Source organism: Lineus longissimus, chromosome 8 (genome assembly GCF_910592395.1).
Source record: "Lineus longissimus chromosome 8, tnLinLong1.2, whole genome shotgun sequence".
NCBI classification, from domain to species: domain Eukaryota; kingdom Metazoa; phylum Nemertea; class Pilidiophora; order Heteronemertea; family Lineidae; genus Lineus; species Lineus longissimus.
The window spans coordinates 14,705,965-14,731,236 of record NC_088315.1 but is presented as its reverse complement, the minus strand read 5'-3'; the positions used below and the strand labels follow the sequence as shown (position 1 = coordinate 14,731,236).

Genomic DNA, 25,272 nt, shown 5'->3' with positions numbered 1-25,272 from the left:
CGCTAAATCTAAGGCCAATAGGCCTCCTGAAGAACCTCAAACTCTAAATAATTCTGTACAAGACGTTGATGCAGTGCCACCAAAACGCCTCCTCCGAATCCGCTCCGCTTTACCGCAGCCAGGTCATGGCACAAATGAAGGATCAGTTGAGATTAGTAGAGAAAGTAGATTAGGTCTATTTCCACAGCAATGTCTCCTTTGCGAAGCAGAGCAGTATTTCACTCAAAATCATGACCAGAAAAGGAAAAAGGAACCTTTGACTCAGTGTTTAACTTTCGAAGCTGCAGAATGGTTGCAATTGGCTGCATCGGCTAAGCAGCATGAAACACTTTTGCTTCGGATTATTGGTCAGGACCTTGTTGCAAAGGAAGCCAGGTATCACAGGTCATGCTATCGCAAATACATAAAGTGTTTAAAACAGGACAGTGCTGCAGCTGGTTCAAAAAAGGATATGTTTTGTGAGGCTGGGTTTGCCTCATTCAGCACAACTGTCATTGAATGCAAGATCCTAAAGAACAATGAAATATTGACAATGAACACTTTAATGTCCCTGTTCAAGGAACGTGTGAAGCAAAGTGAGTCTGGATTACCTGTAGGCCCATGGACTTACAGAAATTGCCAACTGAAAAGGCGCCTTCAAAGGCAATACCCTCAATTAATTTTCCTGAAGAAAACGCGAAGAAACACATCAGAAATAGTACTTTGTGAGTTTGAAAGTGGGCCTCGGATAGTTCCAGCCCATAAAATTGGTAGCACATCAGCCAGTGAATCAAACAGCGAGACTGAGGATGACGGTGACCTAGAACTAGATGACTTGAAGTTGAAGCCCGATGCTAGCCTGAAAAGTAGTCTCTACATGTCAGCCGTGCATTTGCGGAATGCATTAGCTGATGCCCCACCCTTGCAATCTCCATGGCCACCAACAGCAGAAAACATGAAAGATGAGGACATAAAATCTATGGTTCCTCCTGATTTGTTTAACTTTATTGTGTGGGTTGTTGGGGGATCTGAGGATGCACTGTTTGATGGGTATGTGGATGTAAATCAAGATGTGAAAACAAAGGTTTTCTCCATCTCCCAGGATATCATATACCTTGCATCAAAAGGGCGGAAGATGACACCAAAACACCTTGCCCTTGGGATGACTATGAGGCACCTTACTGGTTCTTCCGAAGTGATAGGACTGCTAAATGGATTTGGCCATTCAGTTTCCCACTCAAAGGTATTGGAGCATGACACTGCTCTGGCCGAGAGGCAGTTGTATTTGAACGATGCACTTCCAGACGGCTTTGTAAAGGGGCAGCCAACCTCTCTTGCATGGGACAACAACGATTTTGGGGAGGAGACTGTGACTGGAGCTGGTACAACCCACAACACGAATGGGATAATCATCCAGCGGGTTGTAGCTGAAAACCAGGATGGTCATCATCAAGTTAATCTGAAGCCAAGTCGACGACGAACGCTAAATCCTCCGGAGCAAAGGATTGTTCCATATATAAGTGGGAAGAAAGTAGGGCCTCCAAAAGAGTTCAAAGTCACTGATGGCTCCACATTAGATTCAAAAGCTTTGGAACATGGAAGGTTCACGGATATGGCATACATCATATGCAAATCAGCTGGGCAGGATGAAGCAAAGCTTCCAGGATGGACAGGTACCCACAAATCACAGATACCCACAAATCTGTATCTGCACATGGGGCCCATCTCCAGCTACAGGGTAGTTCATGTCAACACACTGGCATCCAAACTAGGAGGTGACGTCTGCAAAGCCCTGATTGGGGTTCACACTTTCACAGGTTGTGATAGTGTGAGTGCCTTCAAAGGGAAAGGAAAGCTCAAAGCTTTCAGCCTTGCGCAGGAAAATCTACACTTCAGGCAGTTCTTTATGGATCTCGGACAGTCTTGGACACTTGATAGCATTTCTCTCGACTTCATGGAACAGTTTGTCTGCCATCTGTATGGAAAATCCAACATGACAAGTGTCAATGCTGTGAGATATGAAATGTTCTGCCTGCGCTTCAAGATAGATAGCACACTTCCACCCAACAAGGATGCTCTCATGCAGCATTTGAAACGTGCCAACTATCAAGCAGCTATCCATCGTCGGAGTATTGCATGCAAAATTGATGCCCCAAGTCCAGTGACAAATGGATGGAAAGATGACGGTGGATATCTAGGAGTGGAATGGATCACACTGCCCTTTGCACCGAACTCTCTCATGAAGTATGTCTCTTGCAAGTGCAAGACAGGATGCACAAGTGGGAAGTGCTCTTGCAAGGAAACTGGTTGTACTGGGCTTTGCGCATGCACTGACTGCCAGAACAAGAAGGAGACCAATGCTGAAACCCCAGTTGATACTGACTCTGACTGCGAGTCAGATACAGAACTAGATGATGAAGAGGAATGATGGATGAAGCAACAGTTGTGGGCATGAGGGGTCAAAATTTATTAAAAGGACCAAACTACTAGAGTGCTTGTGAATTATGTCCTGCATGTTTAGATACATTAAATTGCAGGGAACAGCGCAGTAGTTTGAAGTCGTGAGTGGGGTTTTTGGGGTGGGTCTCATGTCGACTACACATCAGTTATAAGCAATCATTTCTCACAAGCAATGAATATTTATCATGACAGTATGATGGAGACTGAAAGTGCTACCAATCATTCAAAAAGGGCAAGGTGCTATTTCAAAACAAAAGTAAAAAGGTTTGGAGCGAGGCATTTTCAAATTATATAAATGACTTGGATAATATCATGACATTCTATGACATTGAACCTGAACCTGAACCTGAATTTGGGTACACATATGTACACTGGACAACAGACACTTGTGATCGTGGATATTATTGTAAATACATGGAATATGCACGTTTTAAAGACTTATCATGGACTAATACGTTGGCCTTCGTTACAAGAATAAATTCAGCGGAACTCGTTCAACAGCAATGGTAAGACAAATCTATATTCTAATTAACTTGAAGGTGAATCTAATTTCAGGTTTGTCTTCTGCAAGCTTCCAATTTATGCAGAGCCTTCGTTTTAAAAATAGTATTATCCTACCCTGCGATGCATGATTTCTTGGCGAGAAACTTTTGCTAATAGATGTCGAAAAAAATTGCAACAATTCTGACCTAGAATTTAGTACTGAAGGGGTTAATTTGCATTTTTGTAGCTTATAATGTAAAATATATATCAAAGAGAGTCCAAGGTGAATTAAAACAACACTTATTGGTTGGTTTTAGCTATTCATAAGCCATTGTTATTAACAAAGAGATTTATTTTTTATTTTTCATATTTTGGCTCGTAGAGGGTTAATGTGCAGTTTTTTTGGGAAGAACATGCATTTTTTGGATAGAGCACCCCAAAATCACCCTAGAAAACTTGTTTTCACTTTGTTCCAAGCATTGTCAAACGAAAAATTACTTCTGGCCTACTTTTTCATGCCCGTCCTGTGGCCTAAAGTCCCCACTGGATGAAAACAAGTATATTGTTTTTGAGTCGGCAATCCTTGGGCTCCTTTCTGTTTCCATGAGATGTGGAGGGCCAAGCACATGCTTCAAGAGAGTGTTGGGCACGATGCTGACAGTTCGGGCTGTATGTGATAAGTGTGGATGCACAAGGTACTGGGACAGCCAACCTAAAGTAGCAGGGAGGCCCATCTTCAATGTGCTGTTGAGTGGAGCCATCCTGTTCACAGGAGCACTTCCAACCAAAGTCCTGCGAATGTTTCAGTAAGTAGAGAACCAGATTTTCACTTGTGAATGTTATGAGTCTCAGATTGCTTTGGTTAATTGAGAAGAAATTTCAGTTGTACTTGTCAACACATAATTCTTAGCAAATTTATGATTACCGGTAGTTTGAAACTTTCTGTTCTTCAGAACCCTCAAAATCCAGTGTCATGTCTCGAGGACATTCTACCGGCATCAAAAGAATCTGCTGCATGATGCCGTGCAGAAGACATGGGAGAAATGCCAGTCTGCCCTATTCGAGTCTATCAAAGACAGGGAATTGGTTATAGGAGGTGACGGGAGATGCGACTCCATGGGCAAAACAGCAAAGTTTGGATGCTATGTCATGATGGAGATGAACATGAATAAGGTTCTGTCAACGCAGCTTGTCCAGGTACTAAATCTGTTAGTTAGTATTCAATATAGAACTAGCTCTCTCATTTAGCATTCACAGTATTTCAACCTCTATTCATTTCAATTTCAGAAAAATGAGGTTGCAAGTAGCTACCATATGGAGCTAGAAGGGCTGAAAAGAAGTGTTTCTTTGTTTGATGGCTACAACATCAAAGGCCTTCATAACCTACCGGCACCCACAGATCCAGAAGTGGCTTCGTGAAAACTGGGCTGTCACTCATTTGTTTGACTGTTGGCATGTTGTTAAAGGTAAGCTTTGTTTCATCATTCTCAGCTTATTTGCTGATTCCTTGCATAATGTACATTTCATACTAGAATACCTCTTTAAAAATTTCATTGATTACAGGACTCTGCAAGAAATTGGATCAATTGGCCAAGACGAAAGCCAGACGACCGATAAAGGATTTGATTAAAAGTATCCGTTACCATCTATACTGGTGCGTCATGTCGTCTCGCTTTGGAGATAAGGAGGCTATCAAGAGGAAATGGTTGTCGTGTGTGGACCATATCCAAAACAAGCACGAGGGATGTAGCCATGGTCCACTAGAAAAACAGCAGGTGTGGTTAGGAGAAGGTGAGCATCCATTGTTTTCATTTGGAGACAGCACTCTGACCACCAGGTACACCGACATGTAAATGACATGTTTTGTCTCTGGAGAATGATGCTTCTTATCTACTTTTTATTAATTACTTGTGCATCTGGGCAAAATTAATGTGTTCACTTTACTTTTCAGGTACAGAAGCATGTGACAAATGCGTGGATTTGTTGACAGAGCCAAAACTGCTGAAGGACATAACAAAAATGTCCCCTCTTGGGCAGACCAGTGGTGTGGAATCCTTCAACAGCCTCCTGAATCATTTCGCACCGAAGATGATTCACTTCTCCTACAATGGAATGATCAGTCGGTAGGTGCACATTCATTAAGTCAGTAGCAGTCTTCATTTCAAGGAGGCATTTCAGTTTGTTGCATGCACTTTCATTTCACTTTTCCTCACTGAATGGAATGCCCTTTTCTTTTAGGATACAACTTGCCGCTCTGCACTACAATGAAAATGCTGGCAGACCGCAAGCTGTTACTCAAGCCGGGAAGGAGCGATACCGGATCGACTTTCCCAGAGGGAGATCAGGAAATTGCGTAGTACGGAAGATTCTAGTCGGAGCATCGTTTGGTGAGTACCTCAGTATAATGGTGGGGGGGGGGTTATTGTAAAATTAAAAAAGAAAGTCAATTATGATTCATGTTGGAGCAGTTATAATAACATTGAAAATGTAAATACATTCCTTTCTTAACTTCTATTTCTAGGCTATGTCTCAACGTGCTTCGAGAATCTAATGGAGGCTGTCGTTGCGAAAGAAAGCGGCACATCAAGGCGAGCTACCCAGCCAGAACCAGTTTCCTCTCAATATGTCAAACCATGCATCGAAGACGCTCTGAAAGGAATCCGGAGTAGATTTATTGTCTGTCCTCCAAGTGACGATTCGGACACAGAGTGTGTCACTTTTAATGATGCGACCAACATGACCGAGCCAGTAGACCACAATGCAGCACCACAATCACAGCAAGGTGGTCACAGTTGCAAATGCAAGTCAGGGTGCACAACTATGCGTTGTGGATGCCGCCGCCAAGGACTTCAGTGTTCATCAGCTTGTTCCCGATGCAAGGGAGTTTGCCAAAATATCGTTTAGGACTTGTGTACACAAAATGTTCTGTAAGGGCCATAAATAAAATATTGTACGTTCAATCCAACACTGGTGGTTTCTCTTGATGAGGTTGGAATCCTCGAAATTGAAATAGTTCTTCCTCGCCTGGTGGAGGGAAGTGTGCACGAATGCAAAGAACAGCACAAGATGGAAGAACAATTCTGTTGTTTTTCCCAACATATCCCCAGAACAGTCGGACTAATTGTCTATAGGCTATATGCCGATACTGGGCATGCTGTGGTCCATTGATTGCTTTAGCTCCATACTGCTGCTTATAGAATAGCAAGGCAGTATTTAGTGTCCATGGATTTAGGCAGACAGGTGTGAACCCCGGATGATCAGTGATGCACTTCACCTCATCCCCTCCTCCATCAAGTACCGCAATTTTGTTGACGACTGGTTGCATGCTCATGCAGCATCGGCACTCTCTTACTGTTTCCATGGGTTGACAATTACCACAGGTGCACCTACAAGGAAGAACATTGTTTTATTAGATTGTCTCATCATAAATTATTTTCATATTAACAAGACAATTATTAATGATAATGAATGATGGGATTTTTCACCATGTAAATAAACACTTTTTATATACTATAGCCTTCAAAAACCTTATTCTAAGTCAAGTGAAAAGAATTGGCAGGTGGCCTCGGCCTATTCAGCTCCACAATGTCAACATATAGGCCTAGGGATCAATGCACACTGCCTGATCCAATATCCACACTGACCACACACTGACACAGTGTCAGAGTGTGTAGGCTACAGACTTGCAGACTGTTATTGTGAAGCAATCATACTCGTATTGGCCAAGGCTGCGCCCAATATGATATCTCTAGATATGCTTGGAATGTGAGCCAAGTACTGGTAATTCACGAGTATATTTCGTCAGCTGCATGCCACTCACCAATCATTCAATCGATAAGCATCTAATCGCCAGTTTTCCGCAATATTATATAGTGGTCGAGGGGTGCCATTTCCGCATCTCCGTCTGCCGCTTCTGGTACCTCTGGCTCGAACATGTAAGGGCCGAACTGCCGTTGCTCACCCACAGCGTTACCATTATCAACTATGCCATCTTCCAGTGGCATGAAATCCTCCAAATCGGAGCTAGCGATGCTAGAATTTGCAGATACATCGCTGCCTTCGATCACCACTCATTTCTACATCGGACGCCATGTTTGCTCATTCAGCCTGTTCTGTTATTTCTCGGTGTGACGTAGCTACCTCATTATAATATTCAGCGCGTAATTTGTGGCGGGCGATTCGACATTGTCTATTAACGCGATTTAGTGTGTTTAATGTTTTTTTTTGTTTCTTTTTCGACTTCTAATCTGTATTATTACTTAATATGTGTAGATTCTCGGTAAATGGGGATTTTTCTGGGAGAGAAAGTCAGAACCCCTTTAAGTTCTGTAATACTGTATGGTGCTGCCACCTGCCCTTATGAATGTTTATTACTGTTCTCAATAAAAATTCCCGTATGTAGGTCATCTATGGCGAAATCAACGACTCCTTCTGATTTCTTGTTTGTATCTTATCTGCCCTCATCATGGCTGCCGACAGCACAACAGGTTATGGGACACTGCACGATTCCACTCCGCAGACCCGATCAGGCTTTGCTAGGCTTTGTTTCGATGGGGATGAACGCAAGTATGAACAATGGGAGGTGAAATTCCTCGGTTACCGTATCTCAAGCTCCAAAAATTAAAGGCCATTATCACCGCCCGGGACGATCCCGCGGACGAGGACGGTAGGGGTATAAACGAACTAGCCTATGCAGAACTAATCCAGTTCTTCGACGATAAAAGTTTGAGCTTGGTAATGCGAGATGCTGCTGATGATGGCAGGAAAGCCCTTAAGATCCTGAGGACACATTATGCCGGCTCTGGCAAGCCCAGAGTGATTGCGCTTTACACAGAGCTCACTTCCCTGGTAAAGCAGCCAAACGAGACAATCACAGACTATGTTATTCGTGCAGAGAATGCATCCTGGGCACTATATTGCTGCACGTACGAGAATTTAGGACCTTGAAATTAAAACAGCAAAGATGCACATGTTTTAGGTCAAGTTTTATTAAAATGGAATGGGCTGTGTAGAATCTGCAAACTAAACAAACCATAATTAGGTACAGATTACTGTGGTAGGCTCACTCCAGAAAAAGATAAGAGGTGATTAACGGGTATTGGTAAACAGAGAACTCAACAAATGAAGAACTAGAGAACTCAAATGATAGATTAGTTTTGATCTGGACTCTCTTTCCCCAGAATCTTTAGGAAGTGTTGTGGAGAATTCATGTTTAGTCTGGACGACACAGCAAGTTTAGTTCTCCAAGTAGCTCCACCCGACATCTGGTGTTATCATATCTTCCTGAAGAAAAATTGCTAATGTGGTTGTGGCTTAAGCCATACCACGGGTAACTTTACTAGTGTAGTTTAAGTTAGTCATTTCTGTGTTAGATCTTTAGTGATTGTCCGTTTCTAACAGTAGGCTTCTACGGAACCGTGCCATCCTACAGTATCGATTCAATGAGGAGGAACATGACGTGCCAGTTGGAGTCCATGGCAATGCTAAGAGGAGTACTAGACCATACTCAATGACAAAGCCATCAGTTAAAGATCAGCTCATGTCGACAATGCAGGGTATATCGACCCAAGAGGCTATATACAAGCTAACCAAAGGAGTTGAAACGAATACAACAGATGTACCAACTGGTAGAAACCAAGGTTATTACCTAAGCAAGAAAAACAAAGGCAAGCTGCGAGCGAATGGACATAACGCGGTAGAGGGGAAGGAATGGGATTCCATATTGGAATTGACAGACAGTGAACTAAAACATTTTGTACAGGACATAAAATCACGTCCAGCTATGCTCATGCTTGCCACAGATCAACAGCTTGATGATATGGAATACCTTACAACAAGGGAATCCATCAATACGCGAATACAGATTGACCCAACATTCAAAAATGGGCCCTTCAACCTGACTCCAATATCGTTTCAGAATGTGGCATTGCGCTCAAAACAAACTCACCAAGCTCCATACATGGTTGGACCAATGCTTGTGCATTTTAACAAGTCGTACAGAGCATACCAGTATTTTGCATCAACGCTCTTGGGTTTGAGATCAGGCCTTGCCAAACTGACGAGCTTTGGGACAGATGGTGAGGAGGCGCTGTACACAGCATTTGGGAACTCCTTCCCAAATGCTTCTCCTTGCATCTAAGGTGCTATAGACATTTCTGTCAAAATGTCGAAAAGAAACTTAACGCATTGCATCTTAAACCAGTGGAACCTTTCCTGAATGAAATCTTCGGTGTCCAAAAAGGCAGTGTGTATGTTGAGGGGATTGTTGATTGCTTCGACGAGGATGTGTTTGATGCATCGTTAGAATCGCTCCTTCCAGTGCGGGAGAAAAGAGGGAGAAATGGACTTGTTTTCTGTGATTACATGAATGATCACAAAGGCATGATAAAGAAAAACATGCTTGCATCAGTGAGAGCCAGGGCCACTTGGGGGCACCCACACCGAAGAGGTTCTCGACTAATGCCACTGAGTCTACGAATCGGAAAATAAAACAGTGGACTCAACATAGGGAACAAGCCTTACTGCCCTTCATAATCATATACAGTATGGAGCGATTTGCTGAAAACCAGGAGCAAGAGGTACAGAGGGCTATCCAAGGTCGTTCCGATGTGTACGAATTGCCCACCGAAGCCACCCAGTTTGGAAATGATTGGCTTTCTCAAAAAAAAAGGAAGATGAAGTCAGATAAATCTATTCCTCGCAAGAGGAACACAGGTAATTCACATGCTGATAGTGGCATCAGCCAACCGTTCATTCTCTCCGTTGGAGCTAAGGATGCTGTGAAGGTTGTTGACATAGGAATTGTATCTGCTGTATTCAGTAAATCAAACAGCCTTGTACATGACGCGGACTGCTAGTGCTGCCACCACACGACGGACGTGCGAACCAACCACATTACATTTGTGACCACTAGGTCTCACTATACAGTTTTTCTCGTATAGCAAATCGGTCCGACGCTGCCCTCCTGTTGGGACGGAATCATCCTTAAAGCGCCCTTATCGAGGAATTAGTGGCGTTTCATACATCATATTGCATATCATTTGAAAGATATGTATCTCCCCTACAACATGAACATATTTTCACCAGATGACATCACACAGGCTGCAGGACAGGCGCCCGTAGATACCCCATAGAAATATTTCCTACCTCTCTTCATGCGACGCGAGAAAGGAACGTCAATGCCATTTTGCTTAGCTCAAAATCATCGTTTTTGTCTTAATTTTCATACAGACCAATGCTAGTACATTTAAAATGAATAAAGAAAATCATGGGTCGATCTGCTCGTTTTCCTGATATTTGGAAAAATATAAAATTGACGAAAAAACGCTAACGCCAGAACAAGGCCCGTTTCGTTCACGTCCAATCACCGCACCCTCTATTATTGGCCTCTTTACTACGCGCAGAATTCCTGGAAATGCCCAATATTCTTTATATCACCCGAATAGCCACAGCTTCTCCTTTACGAAGGCCCCAACACTCCCCCTGATACCTCCACTATGTGCCTCTCCACTGGCCTAACCATAACGGCCATGAAATCTTATTATAATTGACGGACTCCATTTTGAATGTCTCGGTACCAACTGTAGTTAATCGGTGCTTTACATGTGTAACAGTGTAGCTATGTGTACAGAAGTTCGGTCAACGATGAAATTTGGGGCTTTGTCACGCATCTCCTCCTAAACTATGCATTGCCGTGGGGCAAGAGCGAGTTGGGAGTGTTGACTAACTATGTGCCCATGTTTTGGGTGAACTTTAAGGCCAGGAGGTTATGCAGGCTTTTCACAAATGCAAACTTTGCAGGATCACTCATCTATCATGTCTATCGTCGGCAGAACCCGTCCTGACCCAGCTAATTGGAACCCGTTCGAGTGGAGTCACGAGGGAATTGAAATAAAGAGATCCGTGGTTATGTGTTTCATTTCCAGATTTACCTTGGTAGGCAGGATGGTGACCAAGAGCAAGGACTAGGCGATCGAGCTATTGGTGACTTGACAGTTGATCTACATGGTCTTCATCACAGGCTTTTCACTGATAACTTCTATACCAATCCAGCTTTGTGCATAAGACTGTTAGAAAATGGTATCTACATGACCGGTACTGTGAGGTGCAATCGACGCGGCTTTCCAGAAGTTCTTCGAATACCAAAGAGTCAAGAAAGGCACATGGTACAAGGTGCATTTGATTGGCGAATGGTCGGTCGACTTCTGGCTCTGCACTGGTTTGACAATAGGCCTGTGTATTTGCTGTCTACATGCCATTTGCCATATCTCAATATGGCAGACAGAGATTTGCCTACAGTCCAACGCCACCTTTGTAATGGAAATGTTCTTGGAATTCCCTGCCCTCAAGACCAAGTCCTACTCGACTACAACCACTGCATGGGTGGGCCGACCATGCAGACCAGATGCTCCAACTGTACAATGCTGCACAAAAGAGTAGGAAAGTTTGGAAAAAGATGTTTTCCTATGGCCTTGAGATGGCAGTGTTGAACGCGTTCATCCTTGAGGACCATTTTCAACCACAAGTTCAGCCTGGCAAACACACCCGCGACATTCCCGCTCATTCAGTCTCTCATCATGGGAAGGTCATTCTGACTAAAGGGGGGTCGTCCTTCTTCTTTGCCTCTTGCTGACCAGGATGCCAGGAGACTGAATGGCCATTACCACGAGATAGAACACTCTGAAGTCAGACATGACTACGCGGTCTGTGCAAAGAAGGTTTTGCGAAACGGACTCGACAGGAACAAAACCAACTTCTGTTACATCACTTGTGACAGCATGCCACTGTGTGTCAATGACAGAAGGAACTGTTTTCATCTATATCACTCTAGGAGACAATATTGGTTGTAAGAGACTAATACTGTTGTCTGTTCTAACATAAAGACGGTTAAAGGGTTAATTAAGTTACCCCGATGTATCGGAGGACACCAACAAAGTCGTATATTAAATGTGTCATATTTTATCTTGTATTCCTTGACTAATACATATCGGCTATGGACCATAGGGACATTACAGGTGGTACCCCAATGTTTGATCCAGTCAAATTGGGGGGGGGGCATTTTGGGGGTCTGGCGGGCTTTAGGCAGCAGATATTTTTCTTGCGTTTGCTATTTTGTACTCTGTAGGATGTGCTTATAAAATTCAATAAAAATTAGTTCCGTATGGTACTTTCGATGTTTGACCTGGTCCAATTCTTCCACACCCACCGCAGGGGCCAAAGTTTGGGAGTGTCTGGCAGGCCCTTTGCAGCGGATAAATTGTCTGGAAAGGCCGATTCTGAACTCAGTGGGATGTACTTGTTCAAGCAAAAATTGTTTTGGATGGTACCTCCAATGTTTGATCTAGCCAAATTTGGGGGGGGGGGGGCTAAAGCAGTAGAAGATTTGTCTGGCACAGTCGACATTGTGTTCCATAGGATGCCCCCATTAATCTGAAATATCATTATCGTGGTACCTAGCAATGTTTGAACCAGCCATTTTTTTGGGCCTCTTCTGGGGTCCCCAGGGGCCAAATGCAGCGGAGGTGCCCGGCAGACATCCATATCTGCATATGTTTAGTTGTTCCCTAGATCACCTTACACTCAGATATTGGTACCTCGTTCGTTTGACCAAAATGCTCTGGGCTGCTGCTGCTCTAAGGTGAAAAACTTAGAAATAAGAGCTGACATTGATGACATTATCATTTATCAATCAACCGCACAAGAAAATAATTTCCTGGCAAAATGCAATCAGACTTAAATAAAAATATGGGGGTATTGTTCCTGTAGGTTAAATGAAATGGTCCTGTAATGCATGTCATTTGCAGTGGATATGGGGAAAACAGTTTCAGGCTAGTTTCACCAGTTTTGATTCCATTGAATAATATTATTCTTCTCAGCTCAATGGCACCAAAGAAAATTACCGGTACCATCGAAGTATAGCATTTTGGTTATAAAGTTGACTGAATTTCAGGGTTATTGAGGAGTGTACATGTCGCATGGAAATTGGTTGACATCTGTTTAGGAGTACTAGGACTTCGTTGGATTTTCAAGATGGCTGCCTGGTGGCCATATTTGTCATTGGATTTGACTGAAAATTAGGGATATTGATAAGAGTACATAGATACATAATCACATGAAGTTTCGTTGCAATCCAATCATTAGTTTCAAAGTAATAGGACTTAATTTTCAAGATGGCCACCTGGCGGCCATATCGGAAGATGGATTTGTCTGAAAATCAGGGATGTTCTAGAGAGTACATAGATATACAACCTAATGAAATTTGATTGCAATCCGACTTTGTTTAATTTTCAAGAAGGCCGCCTGGCGGCCATATTTGAAGTCTGAGCGGGACAAATGTTTGGGGTAGGATAGAGGGTCTCTAGGTACATGTCCTCACAAGTTTAGAACCTTCTAGCTCAAATAGAAACGAAACGTGCCACCTATCGGTGATTTAGAGAAACTTTGGCATATGTGACCTTGAAAAGTAAGTCAAATCAAAAACCCGGGTGATGTCATTTAACCCTATCAGATACACCCACCATACATATTTCGTCACTCTACGTACAACCATTAGCTTCAAAAATGCAAAAAACAATTTCCAAGATGGCCGCCTGGAGGCCTGAAAGTAGGTCATATCACTAAATAGAAAAATATTGCGCAAAGTTACCATCACACCAAGTTTTAGCCATCTAGCCCTAGCGGTGACGAAACATGCTCCACTAACGGACAACGACGGACGACGGACGCCACGGTATCGTATATGCTCCCTAGAGGTGAGCTAAAATTATATGCCTCAAAGCAGTAGCAGCAACTCATGAGCAGTAGCAGCAACTCATGTACAAATATCTCTATGTCATCAACATAAATCTCAGAGTTTTTGTCCTTTTTCTCAAAACACAATACTTTTTTACATGAAAAATATACCGTAATATAATCGAGTTTTCGATATAAAGACTCCTCATAAACATGAATCAATGCATGGTTCTAGCTAGGACTTTAAAAACAGACCGTGAGAAAACATCCCCCTTCTTTCTATGTTAGTTTGAGCCGTTTCTTTTCTTACTTCAAAAGTGCGAGCTTGTAGTTGTACACATTTTTCTCTTGTAAACTCTATTTTAACTAACACGTTATTCTTCTATTGAACAAAAAATCATTTTCTTTTTGTTTTCTCCTTGAAATTGTCTTGGGAGGCGACACGCAATCTTAGCACTATACAACCTAAGAGAAAAATACTTTAACTAAGGACATAAAAAATTACAGACTTTGACCTTTGTGACCTTGAAAAGTAAGTCGAATCAAAAACCCAGCGGATGTGTGATATAGCATTGCTAGAAGTACCTACGATATTTTTTTCAAATTTTTTGGACCAGTATTAAGGGAGAAGACGCATGTTTTCACTTTGACGTTTGGCCACCGCGGCCAAACCATGAATCATTATGAGGTCACGATTCGGTCTCTGAGTAGCGGTCACCAAAGGGTACATGTGTACCAAGTTGGAGTTCAATAGCTTCAGTGGTAACAAAACGTGTCACCCATGTTTAACGACGGACGACGGACGCTGCATCATTGTAAAGGCTCACAGGTGAGCCAAAAACAATCAAGATGACAACAAGAATAGTCATAACTGTAAAAATGATTTATGTCCGTTACTTTACCATGGTACCTTCATCAACCAGGAAGTCTATTAGTCTCCTTGTTCTATTCACGCCCATCTCGATTAGGTTTCTTGGCTTGCACTGTGCTGCATCCAGGGCTAACCAAAGTGAACTAATGCCAAGTATCTGCTTGAACTTCCTGTCTGCTTCATGAAAATAAAGTTGTAGGTTGAAACCCATCTGTCTCGTGAACAATCTGTTTATCAGAACAAACCTGAAACAAGGAATAAATCATGCCGAGGTAAAGGGTTGAACTTGACTCAGTGATATTTGGTAAGAGAGCTTAGCTGGGGCTCACTTTACCACCCAGAGTAGCCATATGGACCTGATATATACACGTTTGATCACCAGGGCTTTAGATAACGGGCGTATGGGCGTATATACGCCCGTGGAAAAGAGCAATACGCCAGGTTTTCTGGGCCAAAAACGTATTGTGACACCCCCTAAATGAACATCTGATTTCAGCGTACGCTTTCTAATATATCTGAAGGTGTATTCTGACGTCCAAAAATCCCAAGTCCCAATGTGTTTGGCGTCAAACTTAAAACTTTCCCTTCCCCCACTCACACTCCTCAGCATGGCCGGCACTTGATAGTCAGTCTGTCACAATTAGTTCCAAAATCCCCCGCTGGCGCTACTCTACCATGCCCAAGTCCTGTTAATCATGTGGCTGGCCAATGAACGATGTTGCATGTACAGCTTTATGAATGAAAATGTTTTACTACGATAGTAGCTGACCATATTTGGTGGCCGGTGAAGTCATCTTAGTGGCACGTGCCCAGAGTGAGAGCTGTGATTGGTAACTGAATCTCAAGGTTACTGGTATTGAGAATATCTAATTACGAATTCTGCACGGCACTGCCACCAACAAGGAACTCGAGTACCAATCTGTCATGCTTTGGTTCCATTGTTTAGGGGCTTTCATTTCGGAATTCAGGGGTTCCCGTCGGCTGTCCAGCCGTTGAAATGGAGCATGAATAATGAAGCCTGGAACAGCCATTATCGGCTAAGACGACGAGGTGGCGAAATAGGACAAGCTCTACACTTACTCTGTGGTTTGAGATGTAAGGGAACTTTGGATCACGACATGCATTGCATGACATAACATGCATTGCATAAGATGAGTTTATACTTCCAACCTTAGGAAATTGGAAGTATCTGTACGCCCTGCCTGGGATAATACTGACAAGTTGGGAGTATTTGCAATGCCAGTTAAAACCCCAAACTCCCAAAATGGTGCATCAACAATGTTAAGGAAGTACTTGACTTCCCGACCAAAAAAGTTATCTAAAGCCCTGGATCACCTATTTTATGAACTATTTGTGATACATGTAGCAAGGTGGTTTTTTTAGAGCCGTTCAATGTCTGTTACTCACATCCATCTCGAAAAGCAAAATTTATATCCCAATTTTTAAAAAAATTGTAAGAGAAAACGCAGCGAATTACATGTATGAACTACATGTACTACATGCACGAACTGGCCAAGTTGGTACAAAATCATTTACATTGTCAAGACATCTGTTTTTCAATGAGCAGAACTAGGTGCAAGCATACGTTATTCTCGGTTTTAAACGACCAGTTCAGCCTGTAGTTTGTCCAGCCCCTTTTCAACAATGAGGCGGTCATAATTTAGCACTGCTATAACGCTCAGGCCAATCCGGAGCAGAGGCCCGGAGTGTGTAATCTTAGCTTTGCCGCTCATTGAAGAAATAGTGTCAATTACTAGTCATTGGTCAGAATACCAGAATGATAACCAGCCTATTACGTTAAATCGGCCAATTCATTGCTTTTAACTAGCCAATCCAGACAGCATTCGCACTTGAAGACATGCCTCTATTCACGAATGTGGTTATGCAGTATTGTAATCATGGATTGGGGCATGGCCAATGGACTGACCATTTAAAACAAAGAATAAAGTATAACTCTTATTGTGAATGCATGCTGGGGGTTTTTTGTTTTAAATTTCCTGGAATTACTTGGTTGTTTCTGGTATTACCGACCTATTATTTGTCTTTTCTATTCTCATGAGTAATTTTCACTATAAAATTTAATGTCGTTTTGCAGTTTACCATTACGAGAGCGATGAAGGTCTATGCTTTGATAAAACCCCAGATATAATTAGCAATTCGTCACTTGTCAATGTCATTCGTAATTCATCATTCAGCACAGTCACTGTAAAGAACTCATCACAGTTCAGAGTGCCCCACATGGAATCTTACCAATCTGTTATGAACTGGAATGTTCTGTAATACTTGTTGCGTTTTATAATCTTTGGCGGCCTTTGATACAGAGCGCTTGGCTGTGGGTTAATATGACTTCAAGGGTTCAAAATGCATGGGTTACGTAAATACACTCTCGCTCATAATACTTGGTTAGTGTTCATATGGTTTCCCAGGAACCTGTAATTAGAAAGTTTAAAGTTAGTACAGTAGAACCTCCCTTAGCGGACACCTCTCCCGACGGACACCTCTACATTACGGACACGTCCGGCCAGTCCCGATTTTTTCTAAGTCATTTCCAATAACAAAAACCTCTGTATGGTGGACACCTCTCTACTCCGAATTGCAGACAGGGCGGTGGCCAATTTTTGGTCCAATTACGGACAGTAGGCAAAAACAATGGTTTCCCATGTGCGCTTGGAGAGTCAAGTAGGCCCGACAGGTGTGATATTTGCGTAATTAATCAACGTAATTACCCCATGGCATTGTGTTTTGTATCCTGATTAAGCCGCGCCATCTTAACCCCCTGGTATCAACAGCATTAACCCTCTCAGCAATATAGTGAAAATTCATAAAAAGGCCCTAATCTGAAAAGGCCCTAGTCCCTACCTTATTCAAAAAAGTCCATAAAGAAACCCTAATGTATGATAATCCAACCTAATATCGATCGAAAATCACAACCCAGCAGTCTCCTGTACAAGAATACATTAATGGGGTCAGGAGGCTCACTCACCAACTCGCTTCATGTGCTGTGATCCCGGGCTGTGATATCTGGCTATCATCAGTCTCCCTGCAGGCTCATGGCCCAAGAAAGAGTAGCCTACATGTAGCTAGCTGCCTGCCATTGCATCATTCAAGGCTACATGTTTTCATTAAATACAATAATGGCATTATGCACACAGTACATAGCCTATAGTATATTAGCCAAAGCCATAGGCCTACCACCACACCACAGAAAATATACTATGCCAGGCCTACATGTACATTTTCATGATCAGTGGCAGAGCCATGCAGCATACTTGATACTTTAAAATCATTTCAAAACAGTGCCCACCATACCTGGAAAACCTAATTAAACCCATAAAAGAAGGCCATAATCTCCGTAAAGTAAATGTTACCTTACCCGAGTTTAAGGGAATCACTTATGGCAAAAAGAGTTTAGTTTTTTCGGATCCAAACTATGGAATGATTTGCCAAGATGCATCCAAACCAGTGAAAATTTCAAATATTTCAAAAAAATGATAGGAAAATGGAATGGCAAAAAATGCAAATGTGCAATGTGCATGTAAAAATCTAGTCCGAAGACCTTTTTCTCTTCTAAATCTTCTTATCCGTAAACTTGTAATGTATAAATGTTAAATTCCTGTTAAACTTTTTCTCTACCTTTGTTGTGTTTTACTCGTGTCTTTGTTTGATATCGGTCCAAGAGCTTTGGAGCTCATGTTTGTAATTTTATCTCATACCGATGAAAATAAAGTTTATTGGCTCACTGTCTATAGTGACCATTAAAGTTGCATGGGTTTTTTAACCTCATTTTGCGATAACCTCGTTTGTCCATAAGGGCTGACCGATTCGGGCGCAATCGGCATCATTGGCTGTGTTTGGCATCATAGGTGTGTCTCGTGAAGTGATTTTGGACAACAAACCATCGTATATATCTGTTTTTTTCGTTTTTCCATGTAATTTTGCCACGCCCCTTTTCCAGGGTGTTATTCATATTGATTTATTATGGTCATATGTACGCACATTCGTACAAGGGGACGAGCTTACTATGTTCCAACAAATCGAGTACATTCGCAAAATGTTGATTTTTTGGACGCGTGTGAGTAGTGCAAATCGGCCACAAACAATTTATTCCATTTGATTCCATTTGATTCCATCGACAAATATTTAAAGAAAAGAACGAATATCGTGCCAGTTCGATAGTTTCAGGTTTGATTAGTAAGGTTTGATCCGGGGGTGTGATAATGATATGCTACATTAGCCGATAATCAACCTGGGATCGATGAAGTATTGCAGGTGTATGACTGTATGCAACTAAGCTTATGCTAAGCATTCGGAACGAGGTAATCACCGTAATTCCCGTCATCCATTAATGTTTACATCGTTCACTGCTTGCTTTCCGTACAAAATCAGTAAGTTTTCAGATGTCGAGGTGATGGAAATACTCATCGAAGTGTCAATTAGTTGTCTGTGAATCGCTGGCAGCATTGGTATGACCTGGTTTGGGTGACACTGACTGACAGAGTTGCACTTGCAGCCTGATGCGGATGGCCGGTGAATTCTGAAGTCAACGTATACGTATAGGCCGGACATCCTAAACAGCGTCCACCAGCGTCCACCAGGTTTCAAAGTTATCAAAATTATATTTTCTTGACATAAATCAATAAAATAGGTTATTTAAAACATATTTTGCAAGTTTTATTGCAATATAGCTTCACACCACAAGTTTGTTGTGGCAATCTACGTCATCATGTCTTTAGTGGCCGCATCAGGGACACCATGCTAAGTCACATAAAGTGTGTCGTTGAAGTGTGTCCGCCAGACTACCGCGTGATTGGTTGACCTAGTTGATATCTGTGTCAATTCGTTGTTTTTGCGACGACCAATAATGACGAATCATCAGCAAGAGTATTGACTTGTCGTAGTGGCCGGTAAGGGCGATGGGACGAGGCCTTACCACTAAGTCCGTAGTGTAACTAGTTGTAACAACCCTTCTTGGTTTATGCACATTTTGCAGTATTTATACCCTTAAAGAAGCAAATGCTTTCAGCACATATAATCTGTGCCTCTTATTAATGATTCAGCAATATCTAGAAATCATCCATTGCGTGTTTCCAGGGAATGTGAAGATTTTTTTCATATTTTTGCATTTTTCTCCAAATATAGGGTTTAAAATGTGCCTTAGCCTGATTATACTTCTAAGCTCTTCAATTAGTACTGAGACAAGACCACAATTGATTTTTTAAGCCTTTTAGCAGTTAAATTGTCAATGTTTGACCGCGACGCATCAAAGAACGCGTCAAGTAGTGAAACTGAAATTCGGATATGATATACGGGTTAGTCTTGCGAGTAACTGGTGCGATGGAAATTGGTGATTGACCACGGAAATTTTTTTATAATCGACAAATTAGACAGACTTTGATATTTCCACTGTTTTCAGCCAACTGGCAGAAAAAACTCAAAACACGCCCCCTATTACCCAATTAGCAAAATTCGAAATTAATTTTTTCATCAAATAATTTCTTTATATCTGTAGACTTGCCACAACAAATATTTTTTCAATACCTCTCCAAATATGTACTTGAGACTAAAAAACATGCACTCGTCTAATTGATAGGCCTCGACCCTCCAACCTATGAATATTCATTAGTGGTCTTGTCTCAATGAAGGTACATTTCAGGGGTTAACATTTTGAGATTTTTTTCAAACTAATGTACATGACATCCCACAAATCTCCAACAAAGGAAAGTCATATCTGGACATTTTTGGAGAAATGAGAGACATTTCAAAGAGTGGTACAACTGTGCCAAAGCGACGAAAGAGGACAAAATCGACAAAAAGTCATGATTTTGCAGCCAACAGCACCAAATTCAAAGACCTGCCCTGGCCAGAATATGCAAGCTATGGAGCTGAAAATTTAGGATGTGATTTAGGAATATCTTTGCTGCTTAGGGCACAACTTTCAGAATCAAGGCCTAAGTAGTTTCAAAGAAATTACAAAATGAATGGCAACACAACAAGACTTGTAAAAATGAAACCGAACTTAGACCGGGGTTAGGTTGACTCTTATTTGGGTCAAATTAAGTTTTTTTCTCATTATTTTAGCTTGTTTTGACCTTAAATCATCAGCAATACAATATTCTAAATGAATTAGAGTGATTTGAGCACATTCAAATTTTTCACTATATTGACCCAAAATGTAGTGTAAATAGAGACAAGACCACAATTGATTTTTTAAGCCTTTTAGCAGTTAAATTGTCAATGTTTGACCGCGACGCATCAAAGAACGCGTCAAGTAGTGAAACTGAAATTCGGATATGATATACGGGTTAGTCTTGCGAGTAACTGGTGCGATGGAAATTGGTGATTGACCACGGAAATTTTTTTATAATCGACAAATTAGACAGACTTTGATATTTCCACTGTTTTCAGCCAACTGGCAGAAAAAACTCAAAACACGCCCCCTATTACCCAATTAGCAAAATTCGAAATTAATTTTTTCATCAAATAATTTCTTTATATCTGTAGACTTGCCACAACAAATATTTTTTCAATACCTCTCCAAATATGTACTTGAGACTAAAAAACATGCACTCGTCTAATTGATAGGCCTCGACCCTCCAACCTATGAATATTCATTAGTGGTCTTGTCTCTACTCGCATTTTAGTCTGGTGGTCCGCCATCTTGGATTCAGTAAGTGAACCAATTGGTCCAGTCCCTGTTGACAACATTATAGCAATCATTTCTCACAGTGAGCCATTATCGCCGAAGGGCTTGTCTTATCTTATCTTATCTTACATGTACAATGCAGATGTACACTACCACAACACAACACACACTGTCGACCATAGCTGTTGTGTTGTTTATGACTGTGTTTATGGTGGCTTAACTCAAATGATATGCATAAAGAAGCCCAATATCAACACTAAAACTTTACCTTTACTCAGTTTCCAGTTCCTGGCATGTTTGGTGTGCCTATTCAACGAATTAATACCATATTTCCCTCTTCATAATGCTCTTCCAAGTACACATTGTGTTACGGCCATTATGTTGGCTGCCCTCTATCTCCGTCACTTCGTCCTAGTTACAGAACTGATAATAGGCGGCAGGTCAATTTTAGGAATTGTGTATAGCCCTGAATTACTCAGTAAAATGTACAGCAACCCACCTAGGAACGAGTTTTATTATGAAGATAGCACTCTTAGCGTCGCCCCTGTTGTGTAACTTTACTTCGCGGCCGCTAAAGACATCATAGGGCGGGAGTTTTCAGGCGCGGATCCAAGGCGCACGCCCCCCCCCTAATTCCGGCACGGTGTAAAAAAACACTGAAAATGGGGTGGGAGTGGTGCTCAATATTTGAAGATCAGATGCCAGGAAATCGCATATATGGAGTCTTATCTTAAAAAATTTTCTGGGGACCCCCCGCCGTCGCTTCGCGCCTGCGACGCTCGCAATTCGGGCTTCGCCCTCATAGTGCGCCCCCCCCCCCTTTCGAAATATCCTGGATCCGCCCCTGGTTTTAAACACGGGCGGCTACGGGCGGTATGGTGAGATCCGGCTCGGGCGCTAAAGGGAGCTAAAAGGTTGAAGACTATTTTTGATCCGATTTGGAGTACAATGGATAGATAAGGAGTAACTTGAGAGTAAGTAGCTTGGTATAGAATTTTTTTTGATTTTATCTTAGAGTAACCAGACTACACTAAAGGGAGCAAGTACGAGATTATCTGCTCATAATTTCCAATAGATCAGATTAGGAGCATTGCCATGTGCTGCCGCTTGGTCTTCGGGCCTCAGTAAAGACGGGGATTTTTTTTTATGGGTGATAAAGGAAGAATATTTTGGAGTGGAGCATAGAGGAATTATTATAAAGTTCAAGAGGCCAATAAAGATGACCTGGGTCCGGGAGAGTGGACAGAGCAAAAGGGGTATAGAAATCCATTGTACATGTAGGCTATGAACAGGGAGTTTTTTTTCATTACAACTCCACAATATTAATGCCCCCACACGCTATCGGCTATTAAACTGCTGATTAAATGTCAACCACACAGAAGGGGTAATGGGATTTATGCCAATTGTTATATCTCAGTTTAGAAAATTACTGCTGCTGGTAGCAAATAGGCCGACTAGACACAAATGAAATGTCAATTGAGAGAAGGATAAAATCTCAAACATCAAAGAGCTAACGGTATACGGTATACGGTATGTTGAATTTTCGTCAATTATTATTTGAGGCGAAGTATATTTCTTTCTCCTCGTGTCATCTTTCAGATTTTGTCTTGATATGCGCAAGATAACAGCTCAGGCTTATTTTTTATGCTATAAACAATGTTTTCCCAAGGAGGTTTGTGGTACCAGGTGTTCGGGCAGTACCGAGTGATACCAAGAAATCCCGATATAGGAATTACCTTGGCGAAAAGGGAATGTTTCATAACAAGTTGTAACACAAGACGCTCAGCAGGTGTTTGAGAGGGGTATTAATAAACAGAGAAACAGAGAAACGAAGAAATCGAGAACTTCCCATATCGAGTAGTTAGGCCTTAAAACCTATGTCAGTGAAGTGTCAGTAAAATGGTTCCCATCTGCGTCCCTTCTCAAAGCACCGATGTACACCTGGCACGGCGAAGTTGCACCCCCACTTCATATCTCATTTCAGCCTTGTTGAGTATTCAGCATAGTCCAGTCTTAATTAGCAAAGTCTGTATTTTAGATCTACCCGGTGTAACAGTAGATCGTAGTCCGACGTGAGAAATAAAGCATTTCATCTCCGATATTCTCGACTCTGTAGCCCTGCCAGACGCTACCCGCCTTACGAAACAAGCCTCGTCCCCAGGACCAAACAAGCAGGAGGGACGAGGTTAATTACCAGGTCTAAAATTGCCCAACTAAAGTCTTGGTTGATTGGTTTTTAGTGGTTGTTTTCTTGGTTTTAATAACCTAATACACAGTCAAAACTGTCCAAGCTAGGTCAGGATTTGCTACATGGCTATACGCCCCTTAATTGTTTTGAATTGATGCTACTTCATTTTGAACAAAACAAAATGGCTGTTGGCACACAAGTACTGATTTTGTGTAGCAATGCATTGGGAGACGAGGCCTGACTAGTCGATAGGGGAAGTTCTCGATTTCTTCGTTTCTCTGTTTATTAATACCCGTTTAAGAGGCTGTGGATGAGCGGAAGATCATGCTGTGACGGGATGTATGACTGAACGTTTGATGTCGGCCACAAACTTGCTCCCTGTAGTCTGGTATACTCTACAAGATTTTATGCATGCGCTGTCTGCCTGTTGAAGTCGGTTATGACTTTTGAACATCTTCGTGCCAAATATTCCCGATAGAGGCGCCACTGTCTAATCGTCAAAAATATGACAAGTCCAACAGTCGTTGTATAGTATGTACCGAGCATTATCCGTGAGTTATATGAAAATGAAATAGTCCAGGGACCATCTGCTCACATCGGGTAGTGCAATGCATGTCATTTGCAGTGCATATGGGGAGAACAGTCGCTGGCTGGTTTCACCAGTTTTAATTCCTTATTCTTCTCGGTTCAATGGCAAAAAAGAAAATTACCGGTAGCATCTAAGTATAGCATTTTGGTTATAAAGTTGACTGAATTTTAGGGTTATTGAAGAGTGTACATGTCACTTGGAAATTGGTTGACATCTGCTCAACAGTTTAGGAGATAGGACTTCGTTGGATTTTCACGATGGCCGCCTGGCGACAATATTTGAAGTCGACGGGGCTATTAAATGTTTCATTTTGAGTTCTGACAATTTTTTGTTCTTGTAAATCAGCTCATCCGCTTGAAATCTAGGCAACATTTGCCCCTCGCATTATCGCTAGCCGTGCACTAAACTTCGTCCATTAGCGGCATCATGTAAAATTGGGATTTATTTGCTCTTTTAGCATTGCTTCACGTATTGAATACTTTCATTGCGAATAAGAACATATTTTATCCTACGTTTTGTTTTCATTTGCAATTTGGTGAATAAAGTTGTTCTCACCTTTGCTAAATTGCAACCAAAAGTTCACACTTCATTAAATAGCATTTCGCGACATTATTATTTATAGATCCAAAGGTCACTTGAATAAAATATTGATGACGTTTTAGGCCATTCAACATAAATTACTTGTTTATCATCACTGCCCGTCCCGACTTTATGTTCCGTGCCGATTATTTTGATATTTGATATATCAAATATCAAGGCACCATCCACCCAACCTAACTTTGCCAGACCTGATGGGCTCTTCAAAATTGATATCCATTTCCTTGTTGATTTTGATCCTGGCCAGACTAAACAAACCAGCATGCAGTCTCAATGTCATGTCCATGCCGGCATCAGGTGGAATGATAAGCAATTTCTGTATGAAATTTTCGAACCGATACTCTCAACCTCACTACCTGAGGCGAATGCCCACGGGCCCACCAAAGCATTGGTGTTCCCGATATAGCCTGGAATCGAGACTTGATTAAATGTAGTCACCTGCTCAGTTCTTGTGTTTTTCTCAATGTTTCTCGTTCAACGCCGTGAATACATTGTTTGTCCACAGTGTGTGCATGTGTGCACACAAGTGTGTATACTGTATATGGGGCGATGCTTGCAACAGGAGAGACTGCTAGCTGTCAGATTTAAGTTCATGGGCAAAAACAATCAAATATCAAAGGCCTTCCCGCTCAATCATTGTCACCCAAACAAAATATCAAAAATATCAAATATCAAAGCCCCTCCCTCCCCAATATCACAAGGTTGAATGATGATAAACAAGTAATTTATTT

General features: G+C 41.8%; 1 long non-coding RNA gene across 1 annotated transcript; it reads right to left on the bottom strand.

Annotated features, from left to right (window-relative positions):
- Positions 1 to 14,363: 14,363 nt before the first annotated feature.
- LOC135492691 (uncharacterized) lies at positions 14,364 to 21,544 on the bottom strand. Its single transcript, XR_010448101.1, has 3 exons — positions 21,436 to 21,544; positions 16,775 to 16,954; positions 14,364 to 14,769 (listed from the first exon to the last, which is right to left on the bottom strand). It is a non-coding gene; the product is annotated as an uncharacterized LOC135492691 (long non-coding RNA).
- Between the last annotated feature and the right edge of the window lie 3,728 nt (positions 21,545 to 25,272).